This window comes from Apodemus sylvaticus, chromosome 14, assembly GCF_947179515.1.
Source record: "Apodemus sylvaticus chromosome 14, mApoSyl1.1, whole genome shotgun sequence".
In the NCBI taxonomy this organism is placed as follows: Eukaryota; Metazoa; Chordata; class Mammalia; order Rodentia; family Muridae; genus Apodemus; species Apodemus sylvaticus.
Genome location: NC_067485.1, coordinates 37,822,177 through 37,844,883, shown reverse-complemented (window position 1 = coordinate 37,844,883; position 22,707 = coordinate 37,822,177). Strand labels below are relative to the sequence as shown.

General features: G+C 44.7%; 1 long non-coding RNA gene across 1 annotated transcript in view; it reads right to left on the bottom strand.

Moving 5' to 3' along the window:
* LOC127664885 (uncharacterized) overlaps positions 1-3,466 on the bottom strand; it is a 105,021-nt gene extending 101,555 nt beyond the window's left edge. The window contains exons 1-2 of the long non-coding RNA XR_007973267.1: positions 3,251-3,466; positions 1,412-1,675 (exon numbers count right to left, since the gene is read on the bottom strand). This is a non-coding gene — a long non-coding RNA (uncharacterized LOC127664885). The remainder of the gene's footprint in view (positions 1-1,411; positions 1,676-3,250) is intronic.
* Positions 3,467-22,707: the final 19,241 nt, after the last annotated feature.

The following is a 22,707-nucleotide window of genomic DNA, read 5'->3' as shown; positions in this document are numbered from 1 at the left end:
TTGTGATTACTAGTGCAAGCGATTGAACCCAGGGTCTCATGCACACTAGAGAAGAACTCTACAACTGAGGGGCATCCCCAGGCCTACGTATATGCTTCTTACAACCCTATGGAACAGGTGTTAGGGTACCTACTTTACAAATGATGGAACTAAATAAGATACAAGGAAATCAAGCAACCTGGGCAAGAAGTCACAGAGAGTATTTGTGTGGGCTGGGACTCATTCCAAAGCCTGAATCTAAACTTTTGAGCCCAACACTGGGTAGCCATTAAACCAAATTCTGAGATAGCAACTTCAGAAGGGTAATACTCTTCTTAAGAGTCACACTGTCCTCTCTGTGTGGGAAAAATACTCTAGCAGATACACTTTCAGCGAAACCCAGGGAACACTGGCACCTCTGTGCTAGCACACTTTGCTCAAAGTATCTTCTGCAGCAGTGCTGCACAGTAATGAGAATGAGACTCCAAAGCCATCCCATGTTTAACAACTAGAAAAGAAACTTCATAACAAACAAACAGCGGACAAAGCAGAGCCTCTTCAAGATGAAGGAGTTCAGCTCATTTAAACCTTTGTTTTATAGGTGATTAAAAAAAAAAGAAGAAGAAGAAGAAATGTTGAAGGGTTCCAGAGTCTATTTTACTCATAATGATATAAAAGTTTCTTCCAAAAAAATTTTTTTTGACCAAACTGAGTTTTCAGAGCAAAATGCTACAGCAAGGGCAGGAAACACTGTAGGAAAAAAAAAAAAAAAAAGCAACTCTTTATGTTTTCATTGAGACGATGAGAATTTTTTGTTGCATTCCCAGAGATGATCAGAAATTAACTGTAAGGTATTCAAAAGGGGATATAAACTCTTGGGAATCTGCCATAAGCAGATTAAGCAAATCCTCATGCCCTTTGGTTATGGCACGGCCAAACCTTCCATGCTAAGAGAAATGTGCTTATTTGGGCGTCACTTCTGGATTTCGTTTACAGAATGAACTGTCAAAGTGTAAATAATAACAATAATAATAATAACAACAACATAATGCAAAAGCCTGTTCTGCTAAAATCAAATATCCACTGTGGTATCTAAGGAGAAAATTAGCCACAAATAAAATAAGGTATGGGCTGTTGAACATCTTGGACCCATTACTGACATAAAATATACATACATCTACATAAATCAGCATTCATTATATGTGCAGATATGGACAGACACATGGTAAAAAAAAAATCAATAAACTTTCATCAGACACTCTTAAATTATCATTCCACTTGAGAAACTATCTCCAAAACACAGTCCCCAAGAAGGAAACATAAACTCGTAAATCACTTGCTCAGGCAACAACTCAAAACAAGGAGACAATTCTCCAGTGGCACTAAGTGTAAGACCCAAAAGAAAGTGCTTGTGGGTGTCTAAGAGACATACCTTCTATAAGGGGAGAATTCCTCGGCATCACACTCCAATAATCCACATAAGGGAAGCCTTGTGAAAAATCCTGACAATTCAACTGAAGAAACTCTAAATGAAGAAGTTGATGGTATTTCATCCAGTGCTAACTTGCTGTGGTCCTGGCATCTCCATGATAGTGGCTGGTAGATATATATGTATCCAAGACGAATAATTCGAAGGCATTTCAGTAGGAAGTACTCCTGCTAAGTGACATGACACTTAGAGCCGCTGGATTGACACCTATACAATTAGAATGTATTACGGTTAGTTGCCGGGGGACAGGCTATACACCCCCTTCCTAAGAGAATAACTGTAATCTTAATTCATTTCAGTCTTTGACATGAAGTTCCACAGCTCTGGCACCTTGCAGAGTGCTAACTCTCAGAAGTTACTGCATTGTTTGGATGCTTCCTGGAGTCACGGGCCGTAGGTTGGGTTCCATTTCATTTGTCTTGTTGAAAAGTGGCTCCTGGAGCTTGAAGAACACATCCAGCATTTGGAAACACGGAAGAGGGTGGAGAAGGTGATAAATTACCTTGGTATTTGGAGGGCGCCCACAAAGCACACCTGAAGACCATGGGCCTGGTTTTGTGTTGCAGAATCAAGACATAGTCATATTTAAAGGCATCCGACAGATAAAGCCAACCTATATCCTTTGAACAAACCCTAACTTAGTTCTCTTAGATCTCCTAATCTTTTTTTTTTTTTTAATGTACCCAAGTGGCCGGTAGAGATAAACAACTTTTGGAATGAAGTAGAAAAGCAGCAAAAGAAATTTCATATAAAGTAAAGATGTTGACTTACAGAGCAAGAACCAAGGCAGAAGCTTTCCGAAGTTAGAGGACTTGGGAAACAAAAGTTAAGAAGCCGGCCTTCACCGCTAACTGGAGGGAACCGCGCTGCTTCCCCGCAGAGCAGAGAAGAAAAAGCGCCGCTCTTTTGGGCGGGTGTGGCCGATAGAAACAAAAGGTTAAAACACAAAAGGCGGGGCGGAGGGCTAGGTCAGAGGAGCTGTGCAGGCTCGTGGTTCCTTTCCCATTCAGACTGGCTGAGATAGGCTGGGGGTCGCCAACACCAAAGAGAGGATGGATCCGGAGAAGGATAGCAATAGGTCATTCTGGGTGGGTCACTAAACTGAACCAAACCAGGGAGGTAAGGGGGGCAGACTCTTAACTAATGGTCCAGGCCCCATCAGCTTTATCTGCGCAACTCTTGACAGTCTGGAACCTGTGGCTTCCTCAACTGGACCCCAGCCCCCAAGAAAAGTTCCCGGACTCCTATTAATTTGCTGGAACCCCTTTAATAGCCAAACCCTGCCCGCAGTCTATTGTTGCAAGCTTCGTGTCTCCAGAGCGCTCCAGAGACAGTGAAGTTTGGAAACGCGTGAGGAAATGACCCCCGCCTCTGCATCTCTTCCCTTTTTTTGTGTGACCAAAGTCGGGGCTTAGGTGTGGGTGAGCCTAATCTAATTCCCACCCTTATCAGAATGTTTTCCTCCAATCTACACACAACTGGGGAAAAGCTGGGCAGTATCCAGATTGGGTGCCCTTCCCAGCCCCTCACCACCCCTGAAGAAGAAGTACATGAGATGAACGCGTTTAAAATAAACAAATAAAACAATCTGTGCTAGAGTTTTAAAGAACAAAAGAAAAGGAGGACCGGGAAAAGAGATACACCCCCCCCCCAAAAAAAAAGACAAGAAAAAAGAAAGAAACAGTCAAACTTGGCAGCTAGATCTATCTATGACTTTGCCCTCGGAAGTGTTGGGAGCAGGGGGACCTGCGGGAAGCGGGATAAACAGGACAAGTCACTCACCTTCTCCGTCCACTTCGTCGCACTTTGAGGGGACATTGTTTCCATTGTTGCAGCCTGCGAGGCGCTAGGACACTTTTGCGCAGCCTGACAGCGGAGAAAGTCGCGTTGACAAAGTTGCGAGAAAGAGATACTCGGGCGTCCAGGGAGCGGGAGAAGGAGTTCATCAGAGTTCCCCCTTTTGTTCCAAGTCCCAGAGCAGACAAAGAGGCGGAGAGCGGCGGCAGGTTTCTCTCTCTCACCCCTTCCTCCTCTCTCCCTCCCCTCCCTCCCCGCCCCCTCCCTCTCCCCGCATCTCCCGCCCGACTCTGAGCCTTGGTGCGCAGTTCAGGCTGCTCTGTCCCCAAGCACCAGCAACTCAGTCCCGACCCTCTCTCCTTCCATCTCCCAGAAAACTTTGCCCAGAAGATGCGGGTCTCCGTCCCTTCCCACACACCCTTTGAACACCCAGCCTTCGGTCCGTGCTCTCACGCCCGGGGGAAATCTCCAAACTCATTGTTTCCGGGAGATGCACCTCTTTGTTTGCACTTTCCCTGCCAATCAGGGAGAGGAGCGGTCCTCTTTGGCAATGAGTTTCTGCCGTTTCTCAAAATCCCAAGAGGCGTAATGTGAAGGATCCAGTCAACCCTTTAAGATAAGAGGTACAGTCATAGGTGAGGCTCACAGAGGCCTCTCCATCCATGACCCTCCATCCTATGCACCCTCCTCCAACCAACAGCCTGGAAGAATTCAAAGAAGTTCTAAGTGATGGAAAAGTCTCTTTTCCCATCACCATCAGTGCCCGCACATAACCTTAGGGAAAACCCCTCAAATCTGCATGGCAGAGGCCACTAAGTGTCCCATAGGTGCCTATGCTGGTTACCTGTTGCTGCCGGTACTATGCCACTCATGGGGGGGGGGGGGGAGGGGGCTCCCCAGGGACCACTGTCTCAAACCTCAGAGAACTTCCTTTCTCTCATCTCCAGCTTTATTAATAAGATTCGGGTCATCATGACTCCTTCCCATACCTACCCGTTGCTCCCGGGTTCTCCTCCTTTCACAGCTACAGGGTCTTCCTCCTTCGCCCCTAACGCCCCATCCTCTTCCCTCCCCCATCTTCTGGTCCTGGGCAAGCCAGGTGTCTTCCGTGTCTGGGAGTCTCTCAACCTTCCCTCGAGCCTTCTGCAAATTGTCCATCAGTTCCAGAGGGAGGGCCCCCATCTTTACAACCCCACAGCATTCAGCTCGCATCCCAACGTGGTGGAGTCGCTAAGGAACTCAAAGCTGCGCAAATTTCCTTTCTAGATCTCACCAGAATGGAAGGGGAAAAAAAAGCAGGAAGGTGAGAGAAAGTAGAGGGAGAAGCAGCCTTTTATACTAAGTATAATAAATATAATAACTCTTCAGGGCAAAAGGAGTTTAAAAAAAAAAAAGACACCCAAACATTCCAAAGCAAATATCTAATCTCCTGCAGACGTCCGCACACCTTTTATATTCTTTCTTTTCCCAAATCTAGACATGGATGTCTCAGTGAGTCGTTAAGTTTGAGGGTAAAGAGGCAGAGTAAAGGGGATCTTTGGGAGTTGTATTCCTGGCTAGGATGGAGGATGTGAAGAGGGGGGTAGGAAGGGAACCTTGCTGGGTCTGGAATGTCATGGGTGTGGATCACAACAAGCACCATTCCAGCGCTTGCCAAGTCTCTTCCCAAGGGCAGAACAAAGACTCTGAGAGGGCTTCGGCTCTGACCTCCTGGGGTCTGCACTGGGCCCTGAGTTCTGCTGCCAGAGCGCACTCCGCTAGCTCTCTGAAACTTTGTAATCAACTTCCCTCAGAGTTGAAGCTCAAGATTCGCTGGCCAGAAGAAGGGACAGTTGCATCCCCAGGACCAGAGAGATGCCCTCTCCAAGGTCGGTCTTGCAACCTTGCAAGGTGCTGGATCCCACTGGGCTGCCCTCTTCGCAGAGGCAAACAGAGCACACTTAGTCCATTAGTTCCTTTAAAAACAGTTTCTTAAGATGGAGACCCTGCTGGGTCTGGAATGTGGGGGTGAGGGGACAGAGTTAGGTAGAAGCAGCTACTGGAAAATGTAACAAAGTAATAAAAGATAGCCAGGGAAAGGCAAGGGTGGTGGCTCTTGGGGCTCCTAGAGGGAAGCCCAGGGCGCATGAGTGGCCGGGCGTACGCCCACGCGGGTCCGCCAAGATTCCATGTACGCAATCGCGCCTGGGATCCCAGCAGCACGTGGCCACCAACTAGGGATCCACTAGAGATCTACCTGCTGGCGGCACCTGCACCGCGACATCCCGAAGTTGTCCTTTGCCTCCTGGAAGTTCAAAAGCCTCTTTTAAGGATAGGAATATTGAACGCATCACAACCACAAAGAAGAAACGTTCCCACCCACTCCCCTCTGGCAAATTCTCTTCGTTTAATTATGATGATCTCCAGAATTTTCTTTTTAGGAGAAATGTACCCTCCTGCAGATAAGCACTTCCCTTTCCCTCGCCTCACATGTCTGCGTCAAAGGTCCCGAAAAGCCAGTGGTGATGATTCCATACAGCTGCTTCTGGAAAATACTCCAGTTTGTAGGTCGTATCACCCTAGGTAGTTTCTAACTCCTAAAGAGTATCCAGTTCTCCAGTTATCCTTACATAACACTGCCCATCCTCCCTGGTGACACACCCCCATAATCCCAAGCTTTTAGATGCTGAGTAAGAATTCAAGGCTAGCTTGGGCTATAAAGTGAGCTCCAGAATAGCCTGGGCCTACATAGTGAGCTCCTGTGATTAAATTAAATTAATAAGTAATAATAATTATTTATTTAAAAGGTCAAAAAGATTCCATGGAAATTTCTATTACCCAGGCAGCTCATGAAGAATCAATCTCAGGGCTGGTCTGCGTCAGCACTGCTGTTTTAAAAGGAAGCTGCTGCCTCAGTTAGGGCTGCTACCCGCTGCCGTGAAGCACACGCTGCTGCTGCTGCTGCTGCTGCTGCTGCTGCTGCTGCTGCTACTGCTGCTGCAGCTGTTGTTGTTGTTGTTGTTGCTGTTGTTGTTGTTGTCGTCGTCGTCGTCGTCGAGACAGGATCTTGTTACATATCCCTGGATTGCCTATGAAATTCACTGTGTAGACCAGGCTGACTTTGTAGTCACAGAGATCCACCTGCCTCTGCCTTCCAATTGCTGGAATTAAAGGAGTCTTCCACCATGCCAAGCTTGATTTAAAGCTTCTGACAATGACATTTGGCTGCACGACTCTCCCTTTTGGCATGCGTGGTCATTGCCTTCTTCAAGGTCTAAGACCACTGCGGTTGGTACAGAGGGCCAAGCCACAGGTGCCAGGCAGCAAAGCCCTTCAGAGTAGGCCTTACCCAGAAGATGTTAAACGCACTCCAGCTCCCTCGCTAGGAGGGAGGACATAACTAAACTCTTCTAGTCTCCTTGTGGTCCCCAAATTTTTTTAAAAGATTTATTTATTATATGTAAGTACACTGTGGCTATCTACAGACACACAAGAAGAGGGCGTCAGATTTCATTACGGATAGTTGTGAGCCACCATGTGGTTGCTGGGATTTGAACTCAGGACCTCCCGAAGAACAGTTGGTGGCACTCTTACCCGCTGAGCCATCTCTCCAGGCCCCCAAAATTTTTTTTTTTTTTTTTTTTTTTTTTTTTGGTTTTTTCAAGACAGGGTTTCTCTGTATAGTCCTGACTGTCCTGGAACTCACTCTGTAGATCAGGCTGGCCTCGAACTCAGAAATCTGCCTGTCTCTGCCTCCCAGAGTTCTGGGATTACAGGCATGCGCCACCACTGCCCGGAGTGGTCCCCAATTTTAAGCCTTAGTTATGCACAGCAGTCCTCTCTCAGGGAGCCAGCCCTGTGTTAGCTAGCTGCCTCATGGTCTCCTCCATCTCTTTTCCTTCCTTCCTCTCTTTCCTGCTTGTTTGATTGCTCTCTTGTTTCCTGGTCCTTCTAGAGTCACACACATCCCAAATAAACTACAGTGCCTGCTGCTAAGTTACCGTCATAGCTTCCTAGGAGATTCAACCTAAGAAACCTTTTGCATAATGGTTTGATCTGGAAAATATCATCCTAAGTGAGGAAACCCAATCACAAAAGAATACACATGGAATGCAATCTCTGATGAGTGGATATTAATTAGCCCAGAAGCCCTGAATAACCCAAGGCACAAATTGCATAACAAATGACTCCCATGAAGAAGTATGGAGAGGGTCCTGATCCTGGAAAGGATTGATCTAGCATTGGAAGGGAATATAAGGACAGAGAAAAAGGAGGGAGGTGATTGGAGAAGGGATGGAGAGAAGAAGGTTTATGGGACATATGGGGAGGGGGGATCCGGGAAAGAGGAAATCATTTGGAATATAAACAAAGAATATATAAAATGAAAATATTAAAAAAAAAAAGAAGGGCTGGAGAGATGGCTCAACGGTTAAGAGACCTGACTGCTCTTCCAAAGGTCCTGAGTTCAATTCCCAGCAACCACATGATGGCTCACAACCATCCGTAAGGATATCTGATGCTCCCTTCTGGTGTGTCTGAAGACAGCTACAGTGTACTTACATATAATAATAAATAAATAATAAATCTTTAAAAAAAAAAAGAAACCTTTTGCATGTAGTCCTTCTAGAGGGAAGAACACATTCTATTTGGAGACAGAAGGCAGCAGATCACATTTTCTCTAGAAGAGAATTCACTAAAGTAATAACAAATGTTTAGGGGCTGTACTTAATTAGCTATGCAGTAGTTTAAGATCAGTTATATTGTGCTCACTGAGACAGAAGTAGGAATAAATAGAATCATATATTACCTATGAGAGTTGTATACACAGGTTCATAATGGTCATATTGAGTTCCTTCCTCTAATGACAACAGCCAGCAAGGCAATTGAAAATACCGACTAAAAATCTCTCTTTTGAAAAAAACTAATTCAAGAGGTTGGGGAGATGGCTCAGCAGTTAAGAGCACTGGCTACTCTTCCAGAGGACCTGGGTTCAACACTCATGTGATGACTCACAATTGTCTGTAACTTCAGTTCCAGGGAATACAACACACACACACATACATGTTTGCATATATGTATATCTATGCAAAACACTAATGCATATAAAATCAGTAAATAAATCTTTTTTAAAATTACCTTGTTCATAAAAGAAAAGTAAAGAAAATTGAACTCAAAGTAACAGAAACACAGAGGAGCATGTACAAGTTCCTGGGTTCAATCCCCAATGACACATTACAAAGGAGGAGGAGAAACAGAAGGAAGAGGAAGATGAGGCAGAGAAGGAAGAAAAGGAGAAGGAAAAGGAAGAAGAGGAAGACTAAGATATTGAAGATGAGGAGAGGAAGGGGATGAGGAAGAAGGGCAAGAAAGGAAGAGGAGGAGGAAGAAGTTGTTTTGATGGAGATTCAGACTGTGATGCAAGAGTCAAGAGGCAGTTACGACTGAATGACTGAGACCTAAAAGCTCTCAGCAAACTTCTCAAGGGGCAGGGGCAGCTGTTTCCATAGCATATGAGGTAATACACAGGTCTCATTTTCATCCTAGCCACCATAATGAGCAAGTCATGCAATGATCACATCATTTGAAGATTCTAATGCAGTCCCTAGCTCTGGCCTTCTCTCTGTCTTATACTAGATCCTTCCACTTCTGCTTTTCTGAAGTTCTCACTCTGCCCAGAGCAAAAATTCAACATCCCCCTCCTTTGAGCAAAGTGAGTTTATGGAATTTGTTTGTGTTTGGCCTGTGGGTGTGCACACACACTCACGTGCGTGCATGCCCAAGCATTCACTCCATGGTGCCCATGGAGAGGAGAGAACAATGAGGAGATAGTGTTTACCTTCCACCATGTTTTGAGGCAGAGTCTCTCCTGTTTCTGCCCAAGTTCATCTTTGAAAATGAACACAAAGCTCAAATAAAGTTTTTAACTATTTTCTAGCTGGACATCAGATTGTGCTGGATGAAATTCTTTCACTTTTATGTTGTGTGTTGGGGGGCGCATATGCGCCCCATGGCGTGTATACAGTGGTCAGAACAAAATCTGCAGGAGCCCGTTCTCCGTTTCTACCATGTGGGGCCTTGGGATCTAACTCAGGCTGCTGGGCGTCCAACCAAGCATCTTGAACAAGCTCTAAACATGGGTTTCTTTTACACCATTATCACTATTTCATTTTATTCCTGTGGATGTTTTGCCTGTCTGTATGTCTGTATACCACGTGCATGCCTGGAACCCAGAAAGACCAGAAGAGGACGGGACCTGTCGTAAGCCACCACGTGGGTGCTGGAAAGCAAACCCAGGTCCTCTGGAAGAGCAGCCAGTGCTCTTAACTGCTGAGTCATCTCTCTAGCCCCTGAATTGTTTTCTTTGTGGACTGGTAGTGCTGATCTAGAAAGAAAGAATAGAGAGAGGGAAGGGAGAGGGAGAGAGAATGAAAGAGGGTAGAGAAAGAAAAGACAATTACGAAAATGGAAGCAGGACCTTACAAGGTATGATATACTTCTTTTTTATAACAGCCCAAAGAAAGCAAGAATCAGATCTTCTCAGTCTTTATTATCCACTTACAGACTTAGAGGCCCTTTTAAACAGCACTTTGGGCTTCAGTACATCTTTATCTTAGCAGGTCTTTGTTTTTGTTTAGTTGGGGCAGTGCTTCTCAACCTCTACTTTGACCCTTTAATACAATTCCTCATACTGTGGTGACCCTAACGGTAAAATTATTGTCCTTGCTTCTTCATAACTGTAATTTTGCTGTTGTTATGAATCATAATGTAAATATCTGATATGCCACACGTGTCATTCGTCCCTGAAAGGGGTTGTGATCCATGGATTGAGAACCACTGAGTCAGGGTGTCACGTAAACCACATTGGTCTCTGACTCCATAAGTCCCCAGACTGGCCTTGAACCACTGATCTTCTGAAGTTCACCTGGAAGAGATTATAGGCATGGACACCCATGCCTTACTTTATATTTTACTTTGTTTTTGTGTTTGTTGTTAGATTTCTTCAAAAAAAAAATCACTGGTTTTATTTACCTAATAAACTAAGAAGTCATTACCTACTTCATGGACATTATTATGGACATTAAATGAGATACTAAATTAATGTGCTTAATCTAGAAGCTGCCTAGGAGAACAGCAACCACCTCCTCGTTGCTGACCGACTTCCCTACAGTCAGAGCCGCAGCTTAACAGCCTTGCGGGTTACAGAACTGCTCTCATCTTCTCAATTCTCAATGGTTGCCTTATTGCAGAAATATTTTTAAAATATTTGGAGGGGCCGGGCGGTGGTGGTGCACGCCTGTAATCCCAGCACTCAGGAGGCAGAGGCAGGTGGATTTCTGAGTTCGAGGCCAGTTTGGTCTACAGAGTAAGTTTCAGGACAGCCAGGGCTATACAGAGAAACCCTGTCTCAAATAAACAAAAACAAAACAAAACAAAAAAAATATTTGGAGGGGGTAGTCAAGACAGGATTTCTCTGTATAGCCCTGGCTATCATAGAATTTACCCTGTACACCAGGCTAGCCTTGAACTCAGAGATGCCTCTACTTCCAGAGTCCTGGGGTAAAGGTGTGAGCAACCAATGCCTGGCTTAAAATGTTGTATAAAATTATATATATATAATATATACATATATATTTTTTAAAGTAAACAACCTATCTTTGCCCTTCCCCAAATGATATCTGAAAACTCAAAGTACTCTTTTGTTTCGAAGCCCTACAGATTGTTAGCTTCCATCTACCTCTGTGAGGTTCCTGTCTCCGTTATGTTATGATTATTTCTTTAGTCTAGGGCAAAAGGCAAGCTCATAGCATGAGGCCCTCTCTTTCCTCTCCGTCTTCCTTCCCCATGTGGTCTGAATGCCTGTACTCCAGACCATGCTCAGAGGGTGGTAGCCATGTCTTGTCAGGCAGGCATGCTATTCTAACTGAAGATAATTATCTCATCTCTCTCTGTCTGTCTGTCTCTGTCTCTCTCTGTCTGTCTGTCTCTCTCTCTCTCTCATTCCTTCTCATACAATGTACTGGGTTCTCCTAAAGCAGCAGTTCTCAACCTGTAGATGTGAGCCCTTTGTGAGTTGCATATAAGATATCCTGTATATCAGGTACTGACATTACGACAGCACCAAATGGACGATTATGAAGAGGCAGCAACAATCATTTCATGACCGGGGGTCACCACAGCATGAGGAACTGTGTTAAAGGGTCACAGCATTAAGAAGGGTGAGAGCCACAGTCCTAAAGCCACCATTGTAGGAAGGTCTGGAGAGCCTTTAAAGGGAGGTTTTTCTCCCCCCAATCCATCAGCACCGAGTCTCTTCCTTACCACCCCAGATCAAATCTCTTTCCTGAAAGTAGAGGATTTTAAAATGAGAACAAATTACCAATACCTGGTATTTCTATATTGATTCTGTATTTTACCCCTTTATCAAAATTAGGTATTAGTTCTCAGAGTCTTTTGTTGTAGTTATAAGTTCTTTGGGATTTTAAGCATATAAGATCAGAACATCTGAGAAAAGACAACACTGCCTGTCCCTCCCCCTCTCTAAAGCTTCACCTGTTTATGTATTAATTCACAGTCACCCTGGCTGAGACACCCTACACGTGATCAGTAGAAGTGCTGACACTGGACACGGGTGTCTTGTTCTGTATCTTAGAAGAAAGGCAGGTAGAGCCTGGCTCCAGGCTTGTCAGACATGACCCTGAAATGAATATTCTACTTTACCTTAATCTCAGAGGAATTGTATCATGAAAGGGGTCCAGAAGTCTCCTCACAAACCACAAGAACACCAATCTCAGTCAGACAGAGATGGTTTATTGAACTCACACCAAAAGTCTGATCAACCAGCTAAGGCACAAGAGCTCAAACTGTGCCCTGGATATTTCTCAGGGCCAGTTTATAAAGGCAAAAACCACAATGAGCTCATACGCAGGTGCTGGAAGTGCTACTTGGTGGCTGGCCCTGACTCAAGCCATTTTAGACATAACAGTTCATACTGGCCCTTAACCTGATGGGTCCTATATGGAGTTTATAGTTGTGAAATTTCCTAAGATTAACAAACCTCATAACATACAGAACATAACAGGGTATGTGGTTAGCATGACCCTGTTCTGAGTCAAGTCAATGACTGGCAGGCATATTACAGAAACAATATGAAATGGCTGGTGGGCAAACAAAATGGCTACAGCTGTGCTAGGAAGGGGAGGCTTCAATGGAAAGGATCGTGAATATTTTGAGGTATATTTCTTTCTGGAAAAAAAAAAAGAATGAATGAATGAATGAATAAAGTATTCTGAATTCAGGCCTGATGGCTCAATCTCAGCCCTTCAGAGGTTGAAGCAAGAGCATTGTCATTGTGAGTTTGAGGAGACCAGCCTGGACCACAGAGTAAGACCTTATCTCAGAAAGATAATAAACAAACAAACAAATAAATAAATAAATTTAAAAAAATAAAAATTAAAAAAAAAACACCACCACACCACCACCAAGGACAACAAAAAACTAGAACAAAAAAAGACGAGGTGGGTGGGTTGACTGCTCATTCCTCCCTGGCAGTGGACCTAGAGGCACACACAGCTCTGGCACCAGGCAGCTCACAACCATCCTTAGTGTGTTTCCCAAGGATCTGAGGCCCTCTTTGCACACATGGTGCACATAAATTCACACAGACTCTCATATAAAAATAGCAAAGGAACCTAGAAAATTTTTAGAAGAAATTACTCTCTTGTGGTTCCAGAACCTTGGCTCTGCCCCTCCCTCCCTGCACCCAAGGTCAAGTTCTTTCTGATCTTCTGTTGTGATTTATAATGAGCTGCATGGTAGGGTCACCAGCAGTAATGTCATCAAAATGGAAAGTGCTCAGCACGTCGGCTGACGAGAAAGAAAAACAGCTGACGGCTACGACTGTCAGTTATTTCCAGCAGATGTAAAAGAGGGTAAAGTAAACAAAACAGGACACAGTAAGATGTTACTTCAACTCGCAGTCATAAAGTCTGAAATTATAGAAAGGACCATCCTTGCAGATCATGGGAATGGAAGACAAACGTTATCCAAGCTTGTTAAAGGTGCTGGATGCAGCTCAGTGGAGAAATGCTCTGTGAGGTGCTGAGCAGGGTCTAGAAGTGTAGTGCGATGGATAGAGGACTTGCCTACCTATGCTGAGAGCCTTTGGTTCCGTCTCCAGCATCACATAAACTAGGTGTGTCAGACATCTGTCATCTCAGCACTTGGGAGGTGGAAACAGGAGACTGTGCAGTTCGCAGTCATCACTGGGTGCCCAGCTCTAGATGTAAAGGTACCCTGAACTCTCATAAGATCATGAGAGCCTCTGTCAAAAAAAAAAAACAAAAAAAAAACAACAACAACAAAAAAACTCTATTAAAACACAAGCAACAGAAGACCATGAACAATTCAAAAGAAAAAGAACTCAAATGAATAACAGCATTGGAAAATGCAGTATTTCATCCAGGCTACTGTGGAGGGCTAGGAGCTGTCTCTATTCTTTGTGTTATCCTTTCCATCTTATGAACAACTGCATAACCCTTTGGAGAGAACCAAATCCTGAAAGTTGTCCTCTAACCTCCGTGTTTATGGCCTCGCTAACACACACCAAACATATAAAAAAGCTATAACAATTATTAGACTGTACTAAAATATTAACAGAAGAACCATTCCATGTATGTTCGGGGCAGAATGAATCTTGGGGTGTAACTTGTTTTTAAACTGTGTTTTTAATGATGGTTCTTAAATACTTTAACCTCTCTTACAGTCTACTATCCACTGGAAGTAATAGAAAATAAAAATTTTAAAAGCTATGGGGAAAGTGGACCTGTTTAGAAAGATTCTTTAGAACAACTCTCATCTATGTTATCTAGAAATTAACAGTAACAGCTCCATCCACTCACAAACACTTCACAGATACATCAACAGTCCAGTGAGGTAGACATGGGTTAACAAATACAGCTCAGCAGTGGTGACAGGACCTAACCGAGACAGCCAGGCCTCAGCCTCAACTGGAGTCAACAGGAGCAACCAAGAGGAACACCAAGAGGAAAAGTTCTCAGCTGTGCCTCTCTCAGGGAAGCAAAGATCAACAGAGACTCGAGACTTACAAGTGTTGTACAGCGAGTTCTATAAACAAGCTAAGCTCAGTCTCTGTCACTGTCCATCGAATCCTGTTTATACCCTCTCCAAACCTCACTTGTCCTCCACAGGTCTTGCTTCAGCATGTATTTTACCTCAGCATGTGTGGCTGTCTCAGCTGACATCACTCTCTCAGTCAGCCCAAGTCGGGGAGGAGCAACAAAAAAGCCACAGCACACCACTGAAGTTTTTAGTTGTTTCTCTCTATGGAGTCCTGACAAATACAGCTCAACTACACAATGTAAGGCAGACCAATACACGCCTGTCAGGGAAGAGTCACATGCCCTTTCACATGCTTGCTTTACCAAAACATCCTTTCTCCTATGTCTGCTTCAGCTAAATGTTCCTTCACGAGTCTGCCTTAGTCTTTCACCTGGGTCCACTTCAGGAAAACACTCTTCACGTATTTGCTCCAGCAAAAGACCATCCAACAGAACTGACTTTCCAAAAAACCCTTAAAGTTTCTACTTTATTGGGGTGTTTTGCCTTCCTGGTTTTGTTTGTTTTGTTTTTCAAGACAGGTTTTCTCTGTGTAGCCCTGGTTATCCTGAAACTTGCTTTGTAGACCAGGCTGACCTTGAACCCACAGAGATCCACCTGCCTAAGCCTCCCAAGTGTTAGAATTAAAGGTATGTACCACCACTGCCCAGCTTTTTATTTTTTAATAAGCAGGGTCTTTCATTCTGTAGCTCAGGCTGTCATGGAACTCACAATGTAGCCCAGGCTGGCCTCAAATCACGATGATCCATCTTGATTCAGCATCTGAATTCTGGATGATTGGTATGAGCCACATAGTCAGAGTCAAAGTTTTTTTGTTTCTGTTTTTGTTTTTGTTTTCTTGGATTTGGTATTTTTAGAGACAGGGTTTCTCTGTATAGCCTTGGCTGTCCTGGAATTCACTCTGTAGACCAGGCTGGCCTTGAACTCAGAAATCCGCCCGCCTCTGCCTCCCAGAGTGCTGGGATTACAGGCGTGTGCCACCACCACCTGGCTCAAAGTTTTTATTATTGATGTATTTTTTTAGTCTTGAGACCGTGTCTCTCATAGCTTAGTGTGTAAGTTAGGGTTTTACTGCTGTGAACAGACACTTTGACCAAGGCAACTCTTATAAGGACACATTTAATTGGGGCTGGCTGACAGGTTCAGAGGGTCAATCTGTTATCATGGGGGCAGGGGAGATGGGAGAGAGCATGGCAGCATCCAAGCAGGCGTGGTGAGGGGGGAGCCGAGAATTCTACATCTTGTTCTAAAGGCAAAGAGAAGACTGGCTTCCCAGCAGCTAGGATGAAGGTGTTAAAGCCTACGCCCACAGTGACACACCTACTCCGATAGGGCCACACCCCCCAATATTGCCACTCCCTGGGCCAAGCATATACAAACCATCACACTTAGGTTAGCCATGACTCAAAGTGCGGCCAACAGACTCTGCTTCTCAATATAGTTCCTTGTTTCTGTTTTGTTACTTTTCATTGTTATACTGAGCAGGCCTTGAACTTACAGAGCTAGTCTCGTTGATTCCTTATTCAGCGAGGTGACCCCTATACATACCCCAAAATTGCTTGGCCCACCATATAATTTGTTATTTCGAGTAAGTACATTGTGAGGTTATATCATAAGGTGTTTTGTGTAAGGCACATTCCTCTCCTGAATAAGTTTATATTTTATTTACTTGTGATCCTAAAATATACTACTAACTTGGGCAATAAATTAGAAAGTAAAGTAAGTGACTCCACAGTCATTTTCTGAAGATATCCAGATGGAGGCTACGTTTTACCTTACAGTTAACGACACATTGGTGTAACTACTTTGTCATCATTCTCTTATGAGTTACAGCAACACATTTCTATATTAAGGAAAAAGAGATCCAGCAAATTCCACCTTTCTAAGACAACCGCTCTCAATCCACCTGAGCCTCTGGTAACCATTCCTGTTGCCTTAAGACTCTTGGCTTACTTAGCATTTGCATCAGGAGTCAGTGCCATAGCCTTAGAAAGTCTCAGAGCATGCCATCTCTGTAAACACAGACTGAAGTGTTTCTTTCTTGTCTGTGTTGATCTCTCCAGACCGACAGAGCATCTCTGCACACCCTGCTTTCACCTCCTGCTTCTCACCGTCCGTCTCACAGGCCCTCCCTCTGCACTGCCGGGACCCACGCTTCACACAGAAGCAGGCTTCTCTCTGGTCCAAGGCTTCCTGCAGAGCCTTGGAGTTCACTGGATGGGTTGGACCTTTGCCAGTAAAGTTTGTTAGACTTTTGATGATACGCCCTGCTCGGGTGCTCACCTGGTCATGGGTCATGTGTTTCAGGAGAAGAGAAGGAACCCAGGTCCTGGTCTATGTGAGAAGGTATCTTACCTCAGCATGTGCGGCTGTCTCAGCTGACATCACTCTCCCAGTCAGCCCAAGTCGGGGAGGAGCAACAAAAAAGCCACAGCTCACCACCGAAGTTTTGAGTCGTTTCTCTCTATGGAGTCCGGACGAATACAGCTCAACTACACAACAAAAGGCAGAGGCAGAGGCAGACAGATTTCTCTGAATTGAAGGTTAGCATGGTGTACAGAGCAAGTTCCAAGACACCCAAGGCTATGCAGAGAAACCCTGTCTCTACGGAGCTCCTGATTCCAGGTCTTCAGTTTCATAACCTTCATCCCTCCTATCTACCAGATACAATCTTTAGCCCAAAGGCAGCTCAAGAGGAGGAACCATCCTCACCTGTTTGCTTTCAATTTTGCAATATTTGTGTTTTCCAGTTTTTCCCCATGCCTTTTTTGTTTCTATGAAAATACTCGAGATGATACAGTTTTAAAAAAGCTAGAACTGATGGTTATTTTTTCTGATAATGTCATTTCTTTTTCTTTTTTTTTAAGATTTATTTTATTTATATGAGTATACTGTAGCTGTCTTCAGACACCCCAGAAGAGGGCATCAGGTCCCATTACAGATGTTTGTGAGCTACCAGGTGCTTGCTGGGAATTGAACTCAGGACCTTTGGAAGAGCAGTCAGTGCTCTTAACCGCTGAGCGGTCTCTCCATGTTGTTTTACAGAAAGAGCTATTGTTGGCTAGTTTTCTCTAGGCTAGAAAAACAAACAAACCCCAGGCAAACCTTACTGGTCATCTCTGTCAAAGAAGTTTCTCAGGGAGGTGGTCTTACTGTAGCTTTGACTTTATCCAGTAGACTTAATTAAAAAGCATGAGAAGGAGTTGGGCGGTGGTGGCGCACGCCTGTAATCCCAGCACTCTGGGAGGCAGAGGCAGGCAGATTTCTGAGTTCGAGGCCAGCCTGGTCTACCAGGTCTGTACAGAGAAACCCTGTCTGGAAAAAAAAAAAAAAAAAGCATGAGAATGGTCAGAGGGGTGGGTTACACCTTTAACCAGAACTCAGGAGGTAAAGATGGGTGATCTCTATGAGTTGGAGGCTAGCCTGATCCAAATAATGAGCAAGTTCTAGGAAGACAAAATTAAGTACATACCCTGGGGGAGGGGGGTGCAGTAGGGAATTGAGCTTGAGGGTAGAGACCTTGTGCAACGTGCACGAGACTCCAGTAATGCTAAATAAATACTCCAAAAGTAATACGCACCTATATTGCCATTACTCAGAAGACAGAGGAGGAAGGAGAGAATTTCAGGGTTTGATTTGGCTACTCAACTAGGCCAGCCTGGGCTATGTGAGACCCTGAGACCCTATATAAAAAACAAAAACAAACAAACAAACAACCAGAATGGCAAAAAACCACAAGAGATAAATAAGGTAGCCTTCACACACACACACACACACACACACACCTGTTTTCTTATTTATTTTTCCTAAACACCCAATCTTCAGGGGGTGATGGTATACACCTTTGATCCCAGCACTCGGGAGGCAGAGGCAGGCAGATTTCTCTGAATTGAAGGCTAGCAAGTTCCAGGACACCCAAGACTATGCAGAGAAACCCTGTCTCTAGATAGATAGATAGATAGATAGATAGATAGATAGATAGATAGATAGATAAATTTAAAAAAGAAAAACAAAAAATAAAGACCCAATCTTATGTTGTTCAGGCCACCAATCAGGCTCCCGCCTCTGCCCAAGGGGTGGTTGGGACACAAGCATTTGTCACCAAATCTGTCTCCTGCCACCTGCTCATTCCTTGTGAATTTGAAATAGACAAATTCAGCCTCTGTCAGGGTCCCACCTGCTCGGCAGCCTGCCCAGGCTCAGAGCTCACTTTTCCTCTCATTAGCGACTTCTTTCTCCCGCCCCTCCCCCACCCCATCTCCCCCACCCCGTCTCGCTCATTACTTATTTAGTTCGCTTTTATTTGCTAGCAGTCTTGGCTGTCATAAAAAGGAGCTGGAGATGAGTCTCTTTGTCCACAGCGGACAGGAACTCCACAGCAGCACCCCCTGACCTGGATCATAGAGAACCCATAAAAAGCCCCCAGGTTCTCTTTCGGGATGGACCCACCTCCACGGGGACCACAGGAGAGCTACCATCCCACTGACAGGAGGCGGAAGAAGCACCTACCTCTCGTCTCCTTCCCCAGACAACACTCTTCCCCGGTTATAAACCACTGCATTCTGCAGCTGGAGTTACAGAGTTTAAATCCACAGCGGAACCCAGCCCTCAGCTTGCTCCGGCACCTTCCGGAGGATTCTTTCATTTATCAGCCAAAATATCACTTTGAACTGCAATAAAAGCAGGGATGTGTTCAGACAAAACTATTAAAACCGAGGATGTGAGCCTTGGAAAAATACAAATGACTAAACCAAACGTTTTCCTAGATTTTATCCCCGGGGCTTAAACAAAGCAGTAGGACCTTTAACAAGAGTTGGGGGTGGGGGGGGTGTTTTTGTTTGCTTAGTTGTTTTTATTTATTTGCTGCTTTTAGTTTTCATTTTGGAGACAGGGTATCACGGATCCCAGGCTGGTCCATTTGCTCTGTCGTGAGTGACCTTGAACTCCTGACGGCCAGCGCTAGGATTGGAGACCTGTCGGTAATGGGGAGTTTTCCTTCCTATCTCCAGGTCCACGTTCTCCCCTTGCCATTCCTTGGACATGTTCCCTTGCTATTCCACACCTGCCTGTCCTCCCTGCTCAGGACCCTGGGTTCCTCCCTGCTTCTCTAGCCCAGGTGTCCATCTGCCAAACCCCCTTGAAGAGCATCTTGCCCCTGGAAATTTCCATGATGCCTCCTGCAGACATCTCACCTTAGCACATCTTAAACTAATGTTATCAGTTTCTCCTCATAATCAACCAATCAATCAACAATCAATCAATCACTCTTGTTCTCAGGCTAATCGTCTGTCTCAGAAAGGAAACAATACCTGAGGTGGGGGTGGGGGCATACCGAGGGCTTAGCCGGGTAAAGACCAGGCAGGCCCTTCCGTCTTTAGCATCCTTTACAACTGCAGTCTGCACAGTGGTACACAACGTTTGCCACGCCCTCCAATTCAGATGCTGAAGCCCTAACTTCCTGTTCTAATTAGACTCTATGTGGAGTTTAGGGCCTCCAAGGAAGTAATCAAGCTTTAAGATGTAATAAGGGGTGGGGCTTTGATTCTTAGGATTGGGGTCCTTTAAGAACTGATGCAGAAGTTCAGCTGGAGAGATGGTCCAGTGGTTAGAGCATTGACTGTCCTTCCAGAGGACCTGAGTTCTATTCCTAGCACCAAACGGTAGCTCACAAATATCTCTAAACCCAGTTCTAGAGGGTCCAGTGCCCGCTTCTGAGCTCTGCAGGCACCAAGCACCCAAGTAGTACACAGAGATGCATTCCAGCAAAACACACATAAAATAACTTTAAAAAAATTTTTTAAAGAACTGATGGGGGAGCAGAACGGGGAAAAAAACATACTCAAAAAAAGATAAACAAGGCAGGGCAGGGTGTGGTGGCACAAACCTTTAGTTCTAACTCTGAGGAGACAGAGGCTGATGGATCTCTCTGACTTTAAGGCCAGCCTGGTCTACATAGTAAGGTACAGGATGGCTAGGTCTATGTAGAAAGTTTCTGTCTCAAAAACAAAAGGGAAAGAACTCTCTCTCTCTCTTTCTCTGTGTGTGTGTGTGTGTGTGTGTTTGTGTGTCTCTTTGTGTGTGTGTGTTTGTGTGTCTCTTTGTGTGTGTGTCTCTCTGTCTCTGTGTCTCTCTGTGTCTTTGTGTTTCTCTCTGTGTCTTTGTCTGTCTCTCTTTGTCTTCTGGCTCTGTGTGTGTGTGTCACTCTGTGTATCTCTGTCTCTGTGTTTCTCTGTTTATCTCTGTGTGTCTCTGTCTCTGTCTTTCTGTCTCTGCCTGTCTCTGTGTCTCTCTGTGTCTCTCTGTTTTCTCTGTCTCTGTCTCTCTCACTATACCTTCCTCTTTCTCCCTCTCTCTCCCACCTTCTTTACTCTTCTCAGAAAAAGCCATGGGCACACCAGGAAGTCAAACTAAAGACTGACTGCGTTGCACCTTGACTGGAGACTTCCCAGATCTGTGCTTGAAGCTGCCCCATGTTTGAAAGTGAGCTGATCCCCTCCAAACAGCCTCCTCGTCCACCCTCACTGGACAGAGTCCAAGTGTTTGAAGACCATCTCATAGCGATCTTTATAAAAGCGCTGTGTGGCGGCTGCTGAGGTAGCAGGGGGTAGAGGCACTTATGCTTGGCGTCTGGTCCCTGGGATTCACACAGTTGAAGGACTCCTGTAAATTGACTTCGGACCTCAGCATACACAAAATAGTAATTAGAAGAACTTTTGAGTTGCCTTCTTGCTTATGCTAATTAATAAGGGGAAAGTCCCTGCGTACTTCCATCCAGTGCCAGAGTTCAGCTTCCTCTCTATGAGCTAGCCTTGGCCACATCCCCACATCATTTCCTGTATCTCTCCTCTATTCAAGGTAAGCCTCCAGAGCTCTGTTCCGCTCCTCCCCCTCTGCTGTTCTCTCTCTCCCTTGCTCCCATTCCTGCAGTGACCAGGTGAGGGGTAATTAGAATCCTACTTCCTGGTTCCCACCTGCTCTGCTTCTTTGTGGAATCACAGCTGCGCACACACCTAGCATCTGACTGCCCTGCACACTGACGCATTCTCTCCATGGCTTTCACACTGGGCTGCATTTCTGGTACTGATGCCAGTGTCTGGCCTTCAACAGGCACCCAACGTTTGTTTGAGAAAAGGGACATCAAACGGCCAGGGAAGCAGCAAACTGGGCCTCCTCCTCCTCCACTGTCTCAAAACATATGATCTAAATGTGGTATGATGGCACACACCTGCAATCCAGCACTGGGGAAACTGAGGCAGGAAGAGCCTGTTTTCAAAGTCAGTCTATGTTACAAAGTGAGATCCTGCTCCTCCCTCAAAAACAAACAAAAAACCAAGAAGAAAATGTTTATTTTCCTTTTGTCTCTATGAACTTTTGATCTTTTTAAAATTTATGGTGTGTATGGGTGTGTGTGGGGGGGTATTTACTAATGTACACACAGACACACACACACACAAACACACACTAATTAAAAGTAAATGAAATCTCTAAAAAAAAAATCAATCAATCAGTTCTTGGGTGTGATTATTTTACAAGTTTTTAAAGAAGAAAACATATACATTCAACAAAAACGAAAGTGCTTATTCATTTAATGAAATACAGTACAAAGATATATTACATTGTTATACATTGAGAAATGATGTCAAAAAAATAGTAAAAGTCTTTTACTTCCTGGTCTGGGGATGGAGCTCAGCAGGCAGAGTGCCTGCCTAGCATGTGCACAGCCCTGGGTTTGATATTTAACCCAACTGAAAGCACACATTTGGAATCCCAGCAGCGCTCAGGAGGCGGAGGGGAGGTCAGAAGTTCAAGGTCTTCCTCAGCTACATGGTAAGTCTGAGGCCAGCTTAGGATACAGGAGTCAAAAAACCAACACAGCAAACCACAATCTACAATGGTCTCTAGTCCAAGGTAGAGGTATCCCAGGAGGCATTTGGAGTTGCCTAGTGTGGCTGCATACACAGTGAGAAGTGTGTGTAGTCTATTCACAACAATGCCACTCAAGTGGCTGCCAATTAGATACACCTCAGATTCCTTATGCATTTGAATTGGAATTAATTTTTGCTGTGTGTTCAGAACTCTTTTATTGTTGATAATTATTTTGAAATTTCTGCATTCAATTACAAGAACCCATACGGGTTCACAACCCAAGAACCTTTGCTTGTTAGGGAGATGGTTCAGCCAGTAAAAGTATTCCTTCATTCCTCAAACCTGACAAGCAGAATTGACCTCTAACATCTACATTTAAAAACAGAAGTAGCTGGTGTGGCAGCTGGTCTATAGAACCAGCACTCTAGAGGCAGAGGCTGGTGCTTCACCAGGAGTTTGAT